Here is an 18,922-nt window from a genome sequence, read left to right as displayed (position 1 = left end):
ATTCTCCCCATTACATACATAGTGGTTTAACAATATATATTAAATATCTCACAGTGCACATATATGCCTTATACACATAGACTTGCTCTACTACATCCACACTTACACCTCATATCACTCAAACTTGACTCACAACTGTGAGACTTACCCCATAACACATAGCAATACCCTATAATCAATAGTCTTTCCCTATCACAAACAGACTAACTAACTTCTTCCTACCACAACTTCCTTCACATCCCACAAAAGGATGGCTCACACAGAGAAATGCACAATGCCACAGATGTGCTCTGCAGCACAGAGGCTTATTGCACAACACCAAGACTTGCCCTGGACTGAGAAAATCTCCACATTTTACAGACTTGCACCCCAAACATCAGTCTAGCCTGTCAGTCAATGTTTGTGTTCCACAATACATGGGTAAAACCCGCACAGATAAGTCTCACAATACATGGAAATGCACAGCCTGCACCATCAACACACAGATTGGCTCTATAACCTAGACTAGCATCAGAAGAAATGCTGAAGAATACACAAAATCAAAAAGGTGCAGACATACCCCACATCAATGGACCTTGCCCCTGTAACATCTAGACTCATCTGAAACACAGAGATAAATTCTGCTGTACCCAGCATGACCCACCATCACCCAAACTAGTCATAGAACACACAAACAGGAGCAATATACAAAATACCTTCAAATTATTCCTACAAAATAATGACTGATCTCAGAAAACATCTTTTTCCATAATACCAACACTTACCTCCAAGTATCTATAAATTGTGGACAATACACTTACTAGAACTACATATATACTTCACAGTGTGCTATAACATACATGCCACTAGCCAAACACAATCTCCCCAAGAGAACTGAACTTGCCCCATGGCACCCAAACCTTCCACAAAATACATGAACATGCCCCATAATACGCATAATCTCCAGACAACATAGATAAGTCCTTTAAAAATAGATTTTTGATTCCACATCAATAGGATGTAGCTTGAGCACATAGAAATTCTTAGCAAAATACTTAGAAAACTCCATGATGCATAGACATGCCTTACAATACCTAAAGTCACATTATAACAGTCTCACTGCAGCACACTGACTCAGAGGCTCACCCTAAGATGCTCATGAGATCCAGACCTACTCTGCAACAGCCAGACATGTCCACAAAACTAGAAACACCATATATTATTCAAAACTATCCCAATAGCCAGACTTGTCTAGCAACTCATACTTGCTGCATAATATATAGTAATGGCCCACAACTGAAATATTCCTCACAATCTACAAGCTGCACACAAAAAATCCCATCTTTCTGCCTTCAAAACATCAAGAATTGCACATAGAAACTGGACACAATACAGAAAACTCTACAATGCACTGGTGTGGCTCATAATACCCCCCTCTCTCACCCCACAATATCCAGACTCACTCTGTAAAGGCTTGGCCAATGACACAAACATAATACCCATAATAAATAGACATACTTCCATATCTATGAAATAATCCCACAATTAATTTAAAAATTAATTGTAATTTAAAAATAATGCAGACAGATTTTTTATATAACAACTGGACTTACCCCACCACAGACAGATCTACCCTATAACACCAGACTATCTCCAGAAAATAACTTCTTGCACCTACAATGCCAAAACTTGTTTTACAGCACAGGTCTGAAGTGCTGGACAACACTGAATGCTCTTAACATACATGAATATTGGCCATGTTTCAGTGCACAGCATCCTGACTTACCACAGATCATCTAGGCTTTTCCATCTCACAAGGCCTAGACGATTCAGATTGGCATCAGCATAATTACATGTTCTATAGTATACTCTTCCCACATACAGAGCAGCTTCCCAAAGGTCTTGCTTTTGTAACACAAGTATTTTCTTCTAATCTCACAGAAATCATGGACAACATACAGATAACTCCAGAAGCTGCACATACATACATACATACAACATGTACATTCCCTCTATAATGGTCAGTCTCATACAATGATACTCACATTTATCCCCATGACATCCAGACTTGCCCCATAGCACTCAGACTCACCTCTAAAACCCAGAGGTTTTCTAACTAATCCCATGAAATCCATATTGGCCCCAGACATACCTTGTGTCATAACAACCACACATACTTTGCAAGGCAAACCAACCCCATGACTCATGAGAATGCCCCATATCCAGCATACTGTCTCTGAAACACAGAAATTTGCCAGACAAAACAACTTCTTGATACTTTAACACAAAGGCTTGCCTCACAACACACAGAAAGGATTGAAAACAATTTGAAGACTATTACAATGTGCAGATAGACACCCATATCCACTTCATATTACAGAAACTCACACAGAGAAATTCTTATCACTCCTAAAAAAAAACAGGCACTTTCCACCATGGATGAATGTGTCCCCAAGACACAGGCTCTCTCCATAATACATATGTTGACCCAACAAAATAGTTTTGGACCTCTACAATACCCAAATTTGACTCATAGCTCACACAAATGCTGAACCACACAAACAAATCCTTCACTGTCCAGATATGCTCCACTATTTGAAGACTGTTGCAAAATATTCAACTTTCCCCATGATATATAGACTCAGTCCATGAACCTATACTTACCTGAATCACACAGACTAATTTAGCAGCACTCAGATATACCCCTGACAGACATACCCTCCACCAGACATGCCATACAAAACAACTCCTTACCTTCATTAAACCAAGGCTTACCTTGTAGAACACAGAGAGAATGGATAACACACACAAGTCACATAACACAGAGATATGCTCATGACACCCTGACTTCTCATACAATACCCACACTCAGACTCACTCAATAGCACTGATTACTACATACAAACACAACCTAAAATACACAAACATCACCAACATCTCATAGACATGTTCTACAATACAGGGGCATCCTGCACAATTCACAGAATTTCCACAACACCAACACTTGTCTCACAATGAAAAGAAACTCAAGATAAAACAGTCAAATAAAAAGCACACAGATGTACCCCCACAGCACCTAGACTTGCCACATTGCATCTGCATTTGCCTGCTATCACGCACACTTAACCTGAAATACCTAACCTGACTTACAAACATACCCATGCTCCATAACACTTGACATACCCACAGTATACACACATTCTATAGAATATAAGCTGACTTCACAAAATCACTTCACAATTTACAGTCACAATCAACAGGTCACAGATCTACCCTATTAAACAGAGTCACCCCCTCATTTATGCTTACCATACAATTCCCATATTTTTGTACTGAGTTCAAAATATATAAACTCACCCCAGGACAAACACAGCATAACCTCCCTACAATGTAGCTCTCCCTACAATGTCTAGAAACACCTCACAGCACTCCAAATTGCATCAAACACACAACCCAAAATATACAATATCTCTTACAACTTCTTTCTATGTCTTACAATGCACAAATATGCCTCATAAGATACTCCTTGGAAACAGATAAGATTGCATAGCAACTTACAGACATTTCTCAAAACACACACTTTATAATGAATGGACACACTACATGCAGTTACATTCTCGAACACATAGATTTGCCTCCCTTCCCCCACTATAGTCTTGTCCAGTAGTTCCAAGATATGCCGCACAAAATGGACTTTCCCACAATGCATGGAATTAACTTAACTTCCGCATTTATCTTGTAATGCATAGATTTTCACCCCTATTCATAGTGTTATTTTATAATGCAGGGACTTCCCCCAAAGCAAGGAATTGCTTCATAGTGTACTAGAACTACCAGATATAACCCTAAACACAGACATTCACCACAACACCAATAAACACTCCAAAATACCCATATGAGTCCTGCAATGCTGGGACTTTCTAATTACTTTCACACTAACCACTCAATTCCTAAACCAACTTACTATGTTACACGTGCTTTATGACATAAAAATCCCAGCACAGCCCCATAGAATCCCATCACAAGGCACAACTCTACCTCACAATGCTAAAATTCACAGAAAGTCAAGACTTGACCCAGAACGCATCTAATATTATCTTAACACATAGATTTGCCTCAAAAGGCAATCTTGCCTCCAAAGAACTAGAAAAATGCTTCACAAAACCTACAAACCAACAGTAAAAAGACTTGCCCCTTGATGCCCAACCTCCTCCCCAATACCAAGACATGGCATTTAACCCACATGTAAGTTATACAATGTAAACAACTCTCTATGACTCACTTTGCAACATCTGTCTTTATCCTAAATTGTCTTGCCACACAGCACTAAGGCAAGTCTGAAATGCACAAACTAGCTACACAATACATAGATACAGCCTACAAGGAATAGATGTAACCTATGACAAAGATTTTCCCACAAATACAAAATTGCATTCTGATGCAGATTCACCCCAGAATGCACAAATCACTCTTCAATATCAGTACTTCATAGAGAAAACATGTGTCTCCCCCACAGACTTGACCCATTTGTCTACCCCACATTGTACAGATAATGCTCCTCACTAGCCATGCCTTTTATAATCTAATCTCACCCACAAGGAATCTTTGACTCACCCCTTAGATACAAGCTGCAGTGTACACACTTACCCCAATAACACCTTGGCAAACTCTCCAATGAAAAGATGGATCTTACAATTTTCAAATAAATACCTTGGAAATTCGCAGACATGCCCTGAAGTGCCAGAATTGCTACATTTTCAGACTTTTCCCTAAATGCACACTTACTTTAAAACCCCTAGAATCAAATCTGATACAATATACAGAGACAACATACAGATTCACCCATATTAGATTATCCCCACAATGCACTAATATGCCCTACAACACTCAGAGTCCTACAACACACAGAATATCATCACAACATCAATAAATAACAATACACAAAAGTGTACAAGAAAATAATACACAAGCCCCAAAACGCTGAGAGACATACCCTATGATGGTCAGATGTACCTTACCACACAAACTTACCCACAAAACAAACCATCACCCAACACAAAAACCCACAACTCAAGACACACTCAATTACACAATGGCATACTCCACAATGCACAGAATTGAATGTTTTTTTTTTTTTTTTGTGAGACTAGGCTTGAACTCGGGGCCTTCATCTTGAGCCACTCCACCAGCTGTAGTTTTGTGAATGGTTTTTGCCTGGTCTGGCTTCAAACCATGATTCTTCTGCTCCCTGCCTCCTGAGTAGCTAGGATTACAGGCGTGAGCCATGGGTGCCTGGCCCAGAATTGCATCTTAATGCAAATCATACTTGAGCACAGAATGGTCCCATAGCACAAGCACAGGCTCTGACATTCCCCAGATTTGTACCTAATCACCCAAACTCTCTTTAAAACACTAAGACATACCCCATGCACTTCTAGAATCACTTTTGTCTTATAGACTTAGCCCATGATGCACAGAATTGGACCACAGACTCTAGAAATGTCATACTATGGGCTGATAGAACCCACACCTGAGGGACTTCACCCCTAATAAACTCCATATATATCCCATAAAGCATGTACACACACACACACACACGCACACACACACACACACACACACACACACACACACTAAAGTGAAAAGATTGGCCCTATCTCACAGACATTTGATGTAGAATCTTTGAAATCAACCCATGAAACAGTCTTACCCAGAACATGCAGACCAGCCCTGTGGTCTTTATAACTTCATAGCTAGACACCATGATGCAGAGAAGAACTATACACAGGAAGATGTCATCCACAATGCATATATCCATAGACTTGCCCCACATTTTACAACTATACTTCATAATACTCAGACTGGTTTCACAATACTCAGAGACCTTTAATGCCTAGAAAAGCACCATGATATGTATGCCCACTCAAGAACATTCAGAGTTTCTTCATGAGGCAAAACAGTCTGTTACACTGAATTCCCAATGCACTTTGTTTTGCTTCTTTTATGTACACTGGCATTTATATGCTCAAAGATCCACATAGATATCTAAAGACATAGCTATGGTTAAAATGCACATGCATAAACATTACTGCCCACATATGCAATGTAAGTGCTCATGTTCTTCATTAAAACATGTAAACATGTACAGAAATACACAAGATAGTGCACATGCATGTGATGTGAGTGCACTATGGAGATATACACACAGATGTGCACACATATATGCACTTGTACATGACATATGCATGCACATAGCCAAAATAGAAATTGACTCATGAAAAATTCTCTGCACACATAGTGTACATTTGGGAAGATATATGTATGGAGACAGAAACATTAAGCAAAATGCATACACATTCACAGGAGCATACAAGTACACATATGGACATATAGACACATACCAAAAGACCAAGACAAAGATATACATGGACAAACATATCTATATTCTCACAGGAATTCACTCAGATAAGCAAGAGGACCATGCTAAGATACATGGGTGTCCAGAAACATAGAGTCACAGAGACACAGGGATGGGCACAAAGATGAAGAAGTACATACATTCATAGCTATGTATGCTCACACTGAGATGGATACAGAATCTTGCACAGATGCAAAAATGTTTATACAGCTTTATAAACATTCAGACAACACATGGATGTAAAAATACACATTGGTTCCCTGCACAAACACAGATACACACAGAAGCATGCATGCCTGTGCTCACAGATGTAGAAATGTGTGCCCTCAGTATGCATTCCCAGATATACACCCAGTAAAACACTTTTATGCCCAGTCAAATACATACATGCAAACATACATGTATGTATGTACATACCACAGAGGCATGCACAAAAACCCAAGGAACACAATACATGTACCACAGGTACCTACAATTCCCATGCATAGTGGGTCCTCACATGCCCAGTGAGAAAAACATCTACATGTGGACACATGGAAAGACTCACATTAATTTGCATGTAGACAGATTTGTAGTCAGACATACACACATGCCTCCATATATATGCAGTTGGTCATACAGCTGTAAACATGCAAACATAGGTGGATGAACAAATAGATAAACACTGAAACATACACATGTGAATATGGTAGCTTCCAAACACAGATGAAGAGAATTACAGGCAAGAACATAAAAGTAAAGACACATAGACCCACACCCAGTCACACATACATATATTGTGTACACACAGATACATAAGCATGCACAGGCTCACATAGATGATGAACATTGGCAGGCATTAAACATGAGGATCAAACATGTCCACACAGACACAGATTCTGCCTTAAATACATGGACTTACACAGAAATAATTACAGGAGTGAAGATACAATCCTATAGGCCTTTATATGTATTTGCCCATTTAAACAGTGACGCAACACACACAGAGCTCTACAATTGCACTTGCATATGAAGAAACAAGAATATGCATGCAGATGTACACTTAGATGCCATGTATTCTCACACAGAAATACCAAGGCAGACCACATCCTAAGCATATAAAAGACATATACACCATATACACATCCTTTATGTAATACACACCTGAACACATTAAAAAACATACACATGCACATATCCACAGACACCCAAATGCACACCAGCAGGCATCCACCCTCACATGTTAACATATGCACACAATGATGCGCAAGTTCTGAATGCACCTCAAATAGATGAATGAACACATAGATATACATGTGCCAACATAGGTGTATAGATGCATACATGACTTAATCTTGCTAGAAACAGGAACAAAGACTTATATGCACAGAGACACATGCAGATATACATATGAAAACACAAACATCCAATTTCATATAAAGGGTCATACAAAGACTTTTTTCTTCCTCTTCAATTTTTTTCAATTTCTGGAATATATGTATATATCCTTTTATTAACATATAGTAATTGTACAAAGGGGTTTTATTATGATATTTCTGTACATGCATATATTGAACTTTGATCAAATTCACCACCTCCATTACTCTTTCTCATTCCTTCCCCCACTTAAAAAAAATCCTAACAGGTTTCATTATTTTCTTTTCATACATGTGTATACAGTACTTTGATCATATTCACCCCCACCCTCTCCTTTTACTCTCCCTACTTCCACTGGTTTCCACCACCAAACAATCCCCATTTTAAACTTATGTCATTTTTAAAGGTTTGGATTCTTCATGAGAGCAAACATGTAATATTTGTCTTTCTCAGTCTGTGTTATTTCACTTAATATCATGGTCTTTAGTTCCATTTATTTTCCTGCAAATGACATAATTTCTTTCTTTATGGCTGAATAATACTTTATTGTGTATGTAAATCATATTTTCTTTATCCATTCATTGGTTTGTGGGTACCAGGGCTGATTCCATACTTTGGCTATTGTGAATAGTGCTGCTGTACATGGGTGTACAGGTATGACCATTGCATATTGGTTTACATTCCTTCAGATATGTACCCAGGATTGGTATAGCACAATCATGGTAGTTCTATTTTTATTTTGTGAGGAAAAGTGAGGAACCTCCACACTGATTTCCACAGTGGCTGCAGTAATTTACATTCTCAATAAAAGCATATAAAGGTCCCTTTTACTTGCATTCTCAGCAGCATTTGTTATTGTTTGTTTTCTTGATGATTGCCATTTTGACTGGGGTAAGGTGGGCTCTCATCATTTTGATGTGCATTTCCTTTATGGCTAAGGATGATGAACATTTCTTCAACTGTTAAATAGCCATTTGTACTTTTTCTTTTGAGAACTGTCTTTTCACTTGCTCATTTTGTAATTGGAGGGTTTGTTCTTTTAGTGTTCAAATTTTGGAGCTCTTTGTATATTCTGGATATTAATCCTTTATCCAGTGAACAGCTGGCAAAGATTTTCTCCCATTCTTTAGATGTCCCTTGATTCTGGTAATTGCTTCCTTTGCTGTGCAGAAGCTTATTAATTTGATACAGTCCAATTTGCCAATTCTTCCTCTTGTTTTCTGAGCTATTGGGATCCTAATTCAGAGAAGCATTACCTATGCTTATATCTTGAAGGGTTTTCACTATGTTTTCCTTTAGTAGTTTCAAGTCTTATATTAAGATCTTTGATCCATTTTGAATTAATTTTCTACAGACGGATAGATAAGAATCTAATTTCAGTCTTTTACATATGGATATCTAGTTTTCCAAACACCATTTGATGAAGAAACTGTCTATTCTCCAATGTAGGTTTTTGGTACCTTTGTCAAAAATCAGATGGCTGTATCTCCATGATGGGCCTATTTCTGGGTTATTCATTCTATTCCATTGATCTGTGTGTCTGTTTTTGTCTCAGTACCATGCTATTTATATAGCTATGACTCTGTAGTATAATTTGAAATCATGTGGTGTGATACTCCAGCATTGCTCTTTTTGCCCAGTATTGCTTTGGTTATTTGTGGTCTTTTGTGCTTTCAAATAAAGATTAGGATTGATTTTTCTACTTGTATGAAATGGAATTTTGATGAGGATTGCATTGAACCTGTAGATTGCTTTAAGTAATACAGCCATTTTCATAATATTAATTCTGCCAATTCCTGAAGATAGGAGGGTTTTCAATCTTCTAGTGTCTTCTTCAATTTCTTTCTTCAGTATTTTGTAGTTTTAATTATAAAGGTCTTTCACCTCCTTAGTTACATTTATTCCTATGTATTTAATTTTTTGAGAGTATGGTGAATGGGATTGTTTTCCTGATTTCTTTCTCAGCATGTTCATTGTTAGTATATAGAAAAGCTACTAATTTTTATGTTGACTTTGTATCTTGCTATTTTGCAAAAGTATTTGTCAGATCTGAGAGTCTTCTTGTGGAGTCTTTACCATCTTTTAAATATAGAATCATGTCATCTATGAATAGGGATAATTTGACTTCATCCTTTCTTATTTGTATCCTGTTTATTTCTTTCTGTTGCCTTATTGCTCTGGCTAAGAATTCTAACACTGTATTGAATATGAGTGGGGAGAGTGGACACCCTTGTCTCATTCCTGACTTTAGAGGAAATACCTTCAGTTTCCCCCATTTAGGATGGTGTTGGCTATAGGCTTATAGTATGTAGCTTTTGTTATGTTAAGGTATGTTCCTTCCATTCCTAGTTTCTGCAGGACTTTTTTTTTTTTATCATGAAAAAACATTTAATTTTGTCAAAGGCTTTCTCGGCATCTATTGAGATGATCATGTGTTTTTGTTCTTTATTCTATGTATGTGCTGCATTATGTTTATTGATTTTCATTTGTTGAATCATCCTTGCATTCTTGGAATGAAACCAACTTGACTGTGGTGGATGATCTTTTAAATGTGTTGTTGAATTCAGTTTACAAGTATTTTATTGAGAATGTTTACATCTGTGTTCAGCAAGAAAATTGATTTGTAATTTTCTTCTTCTCCTTCCTCCTTCCTCCTTTCTCCTTCCTCCTTCCTCCTTCCTTCTTCCTTCTTCTTCTTCTTCTTTTTCTTCTTTCTTCTTTCTTCCTCATCCTTACCCAGTTTCGGTATCGGCATAAAACTGACTTCATGGAATAAGTTTGGTAGTGTTCTGTCTTTTTCTATTTTTGAAGTATTTTTGAGGAGCATTGGTGTTAATTCTTCCTTAAAGGTCTGTTAGAATTCAGCAGTGAATCTGTCCTGTTCTGGGCTTTTCTGTCACATAAACACTTTTCTTTTGGCATTAGGAACTCAGGGCTTTGAACTTGCTAGGTAGGTGCTCTTATCACTTGAGCCACACCTCCAGTCCACACAGTTTTTAAAGACTGTTCAAGAATGAACATTTTAATCCCTCTCAGTTGACTATGCTGTATAAATGTAGATGTGGAAATTACCAGAAAGTTTTCTAACAGATATTGATTGTGCATGTATGTATACACACAAATATGCACATACTTCCACATTCCCCAAATCAGAGAATGAGATCATATGGAAGCACAGAAATAAAAACATGTGCATAACCAAATACAGAAAAATATATAGACAGATAAACACACCCATGAACACACAGTTTAATATTTAAATGCATAGCTGTCAAAGTTAAATACAAAACAACATCTCAGGTCTATCACTTGCTAGCTTAATGATTTGGTGTTATTTTCTTGCTTTCTCTCCTGTAACATTATGGTAATCTTAGCACTTATCTTTTAGAGTTGTTTGAAGATTCAATGAACTGAAGGACTTACCGTATTACATGTTGGTGTAACTGCTGCTATTTGTGGTTTTGCTGTAGCCAAACTTTTTAGCTATGTAGGTTTTGTTTTTTACCTCAAACTGCATGGTCGTATCATAGAGATATATTAGTTAACTTTATTTGTAAATGTATCAATAAAGACTCATTTATTAATATATTAATAAAGAATAGATTGTGTTTACAAACAAGGTCATTTCTGAAATTCTTAGAGATGATAACGGTTTATTGTTGTCCCTGACAAATGGAAAGACCCAAAAAATGTCTCCTGCTGCTATTGTTGTTATCACTGTCATTGGCATTCTTTTCCTTTTAGAGGAAGAGCTAGAAGATTGAGAGCTGAATGGAAGAGAGAGAGGGCCTTATGTCCACTGTGCATTGGCTACATAGTGCCCATGATGAGTAAGTACAGTATTTGTCCTTTGCTCTGGACTATCCCCCAAACTTGACCATCCTGGTTAGTAAGGTAGACTACATCACATATTAGTGGTTTCTGCTATATTTTCAAATAAGAAATAGTAATAAAATAAAATGAAACTTTTCAGATTTCATCCTTCCCCAGTTTATCTCTGGACTTCACTGAGAGTGTGTTTTCTCGTAGTGTTTTTCACATTTTCTAATTATTTGCCACCTAAAATAATTTTTAAAAAATGCACCCCACCACACACTTGTATTGAAGTTAAACTCTGAAATTTATTAGGAGCTTAAACATTTTAAAGTTATAATTCCAACATGTTGCAAATATATACATTTTTAAATCAAATGATTTCATCACATTTTGCATTATTTAATGAAATAAAACTATCATACTAACTTGATACTCTGCATTATTGATGTAGAAGAAAAACAATGAACAAGATATTCTTTAGCAGTCAGAAATTTTACATAATTTTTCTGTTTCTTTGAAATAACCCTTCTGTTCAACTTCCTTGCCATAATTTTTTCTAATGTAATAAATTTTTAACATTTAAAGGCTTTTTATTATCACCTGGTATATCTCTTCAGAAAGTATTAGAGATTGAAATAACTTCTGACTTTATTAAAAATTTTGCTATTAAATTACTAGTAGTATACATTTCATCCAAATAGTGTAAAACATTGCACATTTTGGTAAGCAATTCATAAAAATGAAAGGAAGCATTGGTTGGAAATACATCTCTTAAGTGAATATGACTTTATTTTTCCCCAAATTGGTTCATGACTCTGAGAATATTAGTGATTTCTAAGGAGACTTAATACAGTATAAGCTTTCTTCTTGTTTTCCATATTTTAGGTATAAGAACTCAGGTAACTTTGTTTCCATAAGTAGAAAAGAATGGAATGCGTGTCCAAGTCATAGGTCAAAAAACACAGTGACCTACCATCAAGTTTTAGCCAAGTACAGTGGTACACACCTGTTAATCCTAGCACTCAAGAGGCTGAGACAAGAGGATGAGTCTGAGGCTAGTCTGAGCTACATATGAGACTGTCTCAAAAAAAATAATTTTTTTGAATGTACTGGGGTTTGAACTCAAGGTCTTGCTTTTGCTAGGCAGGCACTCTGCCACTTGAGCCACACCTCCAGCCTGTCAAAAAATTTTAAAATGACTTTTAAGTAAAATTTAAAAATTTTAAATAGATGGTTAAGTCTATCTTTAATTCCTTGAAAGCAAAGAAACCATCTGATTTACTTGTTATTGAGCAACTTACTTTTACAATTTCCAGTAATGTACCAGAATGTATTTGCCAATATTGATCAAATGACTATTAGATCTGTTGTACTTTCATCTTGAGGCATTATTTAACCTATTATACTTACAACAAAAGGTTGGAAATAGCAAAATACTAAGTTTGATTTTGCCAATATTATAATCTGATAAAATGCTTTTAATTTATTATATCCTTTAAGTATAAAAACTTGAAGCTGCATATTTGAGTCAACAATTTCATAGAAAATATTCATAATATAACTGAATTAGCAAAGACAATGTTCATGTCAAAATAATTAGCCAAATCAGATTTACTTTTAGAAGTGTCATGCTTTCATTTTATTGAAACCACAGAGAAATCAATTAAAGACTACCTCTTGTTAAATAGATAATTAACAAAGTAAATGTAAGGTTAAAATAATAATGATATTTTTATCCACTTTAAAGCAAATTAAGAAGTTAATATTTTGTTTCTGGTATACAAGGTATATATTGCTAAAATAATTGGTCTTACAGCTAGCGTATTATTTTATTTTTGGTAATACAAACAAGGTAGAAAACATAAGCTATTTATAACATGAAATGAAAATTGATTTTAATTGGAAAACATGTTTCAAGATACAATCTGAGAAAAAAGGTTTAACTAGTTTAATTGAATGATGTACCCTATCTAAGGAAATCACACACTTCTATGCAGAAGTTTTACCAATGTAAACATTTTTAGTGCTGGAAAACAATCCAGTTATAATTAGAAGAATCAGCATAAGTAATATATATTGCTATTACTTAGGAGGTGCTTTTCTTCCCAGTTGAAAATACATTTTAATGATTAGTATTGATAATGTCTGAAAAATAAAGCTTAATTTAAACTGTGTATGTGTGTGTGTGGGGGGGGGAATGTGCTTAAGCAGATCAACTTTAAGAGAGAATACACATGAAAGTTGAGAATCTGAACATGGATTCCCTGATACTATCCCTACTCATGTATTCCTTGCAAAGGACTTGTGTGTCAGTAGCCTAGTGTGAAGACTACTATGTTAGACTGTCTCCAGCAAGTTTTCTTCAGAGTGATCTATTGTTGTCATTGTTGGAATAAATTATTGCAGATCACAATTATAAGGTTATAGTAGGAGTAACTGCCACTTTTGAATTTTGGACAAATTCTTCAATGACTGATGGTGTTTCAGCAAAACTTTCTGGAAGAGATTAGTTTGTTTTTGTTGACAAATACATATATTGACTACACCTACATTGTCCAGTATGGAAACCCCAAGTCACATCTGGGTATTGAGCATTTGAAACATAGCTAGTACAAAAATGCATAAAATAAATGTATTGGTTACTTGTTGTAATGATAATATTTCTTATATATTGAGCTAAATGATAAATGAAATTAAAATTAATTTCATCTGATTTTTAAAATGTAGCAACATGAAAATGTAAAATGGCATGTGTGGCTCACATTATGTGTACCATATAATAATGCTGGTCTAGAGAATCAATTGGAAAAGTCTAACTTCCTCTAAAACCATGACTGTAGAAAAATTATTTTGTTCACTAATCTAGTCCATTATATTGGTATTCTAATGTAACCAGTACATTTTTATAGTGTTTCTAGTATCTATGTTGGGGAATTTCTAGTTGCAAGCAGGAAAAAATGAAAAAAAAAAGCCCAACATTCCATTAAGGATATTGGAAAAACATCTTTTATTAATACCTAGAAATTTTCCAAGTATAAACTTTGAAAGGCTTCTTGGTGGTTGTATGTGAGGTTCCTCAAACTTCCAAATAGGCTTACATTGTACATTGTTTAGATCACCCCACCATCTCCCCAGCCCCCCGACTCCTTCCCTGACTCACTTAAAGCACTTGCAAGAGGTTTCATTGTTCTATCTTGTATATGTATACCAAGTTCATGAACCACATTTTCCTACCTTCATCTCCTTCATTCACCCTACCCCTCCAACAAGTACCCCCACTATATCTATTTTACAGTCCTTAGACATATATTTTTATTGTATATCATGATATATCGATAGCCATGATCGAGTTTGAGCATGTGCAGAAAGTAATAACTCCCATTCAGCTGTTTTCTGGCCCACACTGACTGAAAAATGCTGTTGATTATAAGGTGCACACCAATTTCAGAAATATGAAAACATGAAAAAATATGGATCTTAGAGTTAATTAAATACAGTAAGTCATTTATCAAGATAAAAGGATCATGCAGAACAGAAAGCCAAACTCCGAGACCTATCAGCATAGGACTTTGGTGGGCTGGAGGTATGGCTCAAGCGGTAGAGCGCCTGCCTAGCATAAGAGTTTGACATCAGCAGACATCAGTGAAAGTACCTTTTCTCTGTTTTGCAATTAGGAAAAACAAAACATGTCCTTATTTAAAATGTCATCATAGACCTCTTAAGTAAGATTACGTTGTACATTTCATTGTTTGATGTTTTCTTAGCATTCTGTTATTGGTTTCCTGGCTTGGAATTGGGAAGGCTCAGGAAAAGTGGGAATGGGTGAAGCCATGGCTGGAGACAGACTGGTTCTCTCTAGATTGAAAATGTCTAGCATCTCTGTGGTGAGAACCACTTATCACAGTCTTGTGTGAGACTATGTCTTCAGGAGCTGCGTTTGTTCTTCATTAACTAGGCTGACAGAGGGAGCGTTTTTTCTTGTTATGACTTAATTTAGTTTTAGCATCATCAATGTATCTTTTCTTCACAAAAAAGCGTAAGAGGGGAAGGAATAGAGATTTGAGCTGCTTTTCCTAGTTTTGTTTTGTGTAGTATTTGAGAGTGTCAGCAAAATGTATCAGAATTCTATGGAGGGGGGTCTTTTTATTATCTCAAGAATCAATGAAGTAAAAGCCAGATTTGTCATCCAGGATGGTGACACAACTCTGATTCTAGTATAAGAGATTTATAAGAGGTGACAAAACTAAACTTTTCATGAAGTGAGATGAGTAAGAAAACTGATGACACATTTCCACCTTGTGCCTACAATTAACCATTGCACTGAAACTTAGGGCTCTCTTGAAGATTCATAAGCGGGGCCAACTTTATGGGCTTATGACCTGTGCTTTCATATGAGGCCTTGGGTTGAGATGGGCTCCATGTTTGGCTTAGCATTCTGCTGTCACTGTCTTGAAATTCTTAATAAGTTTTGATAAAAGATATCCACATTTGCATATTGCATTAGGCCCCACAAATGATGTAGCTGATGCTGTTCAGAACAAAGTTATTTTCTTTGAATAATTAACTGAAGCTGCAAAATTAAATTCGAAGCATTGTCTTTCTAATGTTTACACCAAATTCTTGCTGCCTATTCATAAATAGTATTCATAAGCCTCTATCGCTGTTGTTTGCCATAGTTAGGAATAATAGCTACAAAATTAGTAAAGGGAGTAGTAGTATTACTCGGCAGTACTTCATATTTACTCTCCATCTGGTCATGGCATAACCTGGGATGTCTTCTGTGTCTCTATTTTATCATTTATAAAATGTTAGTGGCGTAATGTTTGCCCTCTTTAACCCCAAATGAGGTTATGATCAAATTGAAATTCCTGTGGAAGTACTTTGAAATCTGTAAAGGTTGAAATAGATGTAGAAGATTATTGATTCCCTTTCCACAGTGTGTAGTCTGGGTGACAATCACCTTCCTGGGGTCCTGCAGGCCTCATTGGGTTTGAGAGTGAGGCTTCTCTGGCCCATGACTGCAGAACAAGTATTGCAAAAGATTCAAGAGCTAGAAAATAATTTCCTCTGAAATCTCAAAAGCCCTAGAAGGGCATCTGACTGGTCTCAGAAGGTCTGAATCCAGGTACCTAGATAGAAAGGACAGCAGTGCAGACAGAGTTAAGAAGTCTGGGAAGAGAGAAAGAGTGCAACCTGGAAAGATATGTGAACCCCTGGGATATAGTCACAAGCACTTTGGGGCACCAGGGTTGATAAAGGAATGGCCAAGAGTGCCATTGCTTCACACTGTCCTTGAAGTTTTCTTATTGTCCCAAAGGAATTGTGTTCAGAGTTATCTAAGAAAAGGAAATTTTGCCTCAGACAGTGAAGGAGCTCATTTTCCTGGATGTAAAGGGAAAAAACACACATTGAGAAAGTCAGGAAATACTAAATGTCTTTAAAGTATCCAAGAATGCCTATAGATGCCTTCCCTGGTACATCCTAGTGGTCTTATTTAAACAGCTGCAGAGTTTTGCCATAAAATGCAATAGAGAGGTGAAAATAACATTTCAAATGAAGCCAAAGATGCCATTGGTAAGATGATTTCTAAATAATCTTGGCGATGTTCTCTGTTCCTGATGGGAGATTGTAATCAACCATTTACTGTATTTTACATTGTCCCTTCTGCATTGCTGACAAAATGCTCAGTGTGTCCCTCTCTGTTCTTCAGCTCTGATCAGGCCCAGGGAATCAACTTAATTTAACCTCACTATACACTTATTTCAGTAGGGAACTCCAATCTGTTTTGTAGTAAGTAAGCTGAATCTATAGGTTGCATTTTACATAAAGAAAGCTTTTTTTGGGAGCTGTGCTTTATAAAATATATTGGAAAATTTTGAGTATATCATATTATGATTTAAATTATTTAGCAGAGCTTATTAAAAGGATCTGTGTTGAATATGTTGAAAAACCAACAATTATACAATATTTATTTTTACTATGTAGGGCACTTAGCTTGATTAGTATAGGGTGTATTTGTGGGATTTCTGTGAGAGAGGAAGCCAATGCATTTCCTGTCGACAAATTGAGAATAATTAATTCAGTCATTTGAGATGTGCTCTTCAATTGTATTTTAAATCCAGGGTACTAAAACACAAGAAAGAAAAACTTTTCTTCTTCCTGTATCCCACTTGGTAGACCCAAATAGATAACTTCTTAACCTTCTTTTTCTGTACTATTTCCACCCCTATTGAAACATGGGCTTCTTTTCCAAGCAAAGAAATAGATGAACTCTCCCAATCCTACATAGTCAGAGGGTGCATTCAGGCAGTGGATCTGTATCCTGATATTTGTTTATATGCATGTAGGCAAAAAATTCCTGCACAACTACTTAGCCCTCCAAAATACTCACATGGAAAGCAGTTAGTGTGACTTTGAGCTGACAAAGCCTTCAGTGAATATCTGAAAGGACAGTTCTTGGTCCTTACAGTAGAAGGTGAAAGATCATTTTGACAAGTTGTTTGTAAGAAAGGGACAAATAGATTATAGAGGAAACAGAGACAGCTCTGGTACACTTGAGATCATGGCTTAAAGATGAAAGCTGCAATCTTATCAGCTTCTACAAAAAGAAGGGTGCTTTTCTCTTTATTCTGCTTTAATTTCACCATGATGACAAAATCCTTATTTACCCAGAATTAATGCATTTTGCTTGTCCAACTGGACATTACTCAGTATGAGCTGTGAGTGAATTTTTAAAGAAGAGTAAAAGACAACTGCCCAAGTCTATGAGACAATTACAAAATATTTAAATATTTGCACAAAAGAAGCAAGAGAATTTTTATCATGGAGCTTGCACAGAGCCCAGTGAATCTGGTAGTATTCACTCACCATATTGTAAAGCTGACAACCAAATATTGTACCTTGCATTTGGATCAATAGACAAAGTAAAGGATTATTGATGTTTGGGACAGAGAAGCCTTTTTCTACAGGAAAGTCTAGGAGCATCATTCTCTTTGTACCTCCATGGAGTTGATAGAATGTTGAAGTGTTGCCACTGACTAGGCAGAGCTGAAAATATTGAAGACTGCTGAAGTCTTGTTTCTCATTTTTGGCAGAAAGAAAGGGGATGCAGCTTTTTAGGAGTTACCATCCATGAGAAGGCTGTTTCATTCCTGTCTAAGATGATACAGGGCACTTGCTTGCATATCTCAGCTGCAAAAAGGGAAGGAGCCTTGCTGTTTCGTGTAAGAATGCAGGAGATGAAGTAGTTGGTGTGTACTTGAATCATTTTAGTTGTTTTGCTCCTGAGTTTGTTCACTAGCTTCACACTGTAGCTGCAGATGGGATAAATCATTAGCAACTATGGTCTCGTCT

At 36.4% G+C, this 18,922-nt stretch overlaps 1 long non-coding RNA gene across 2 annotated transcripts in view; it reads left to right on the top strand.

Annotated features, from left to right (window-relative positions):
* The window catches only part of LOC141419878 (uncharacterized), a 54,510-nt gene that overhangs the window by 8,422 nt on the left and 27,166 nt on the right, over positions 1 to 18,922 (top strand). For both annotated transcript variants that reach the window (XR_012444597.1, XR_012444596.1), the window contains exon 5: positions 11,498 to 11,583. This is a non-coding gene — a long non-coding RNA (uncharacterized lncRNA). The remainder of the gene's footprint in view (positions 1 to 11,497; positions 11,584 to 18,922) is intronic.

This window comes from Castor canadensis, chromosome X (assembly GCF_047511655.1).
Source record: "Castor canadensis chromosome X, mCasCan1.hap1v2, whole genome shotgun sequence".
Lineage (NCBI taxonomy): Eukaryota > Metazoa > Chordata > Mammalia > Rodentia > Castoridae > Castor > Castor canadensis.
Note: the sequence above shows the minus strand (reverse complement) of the source record. Positions and strands in the feature narration are given on the sequence as shown.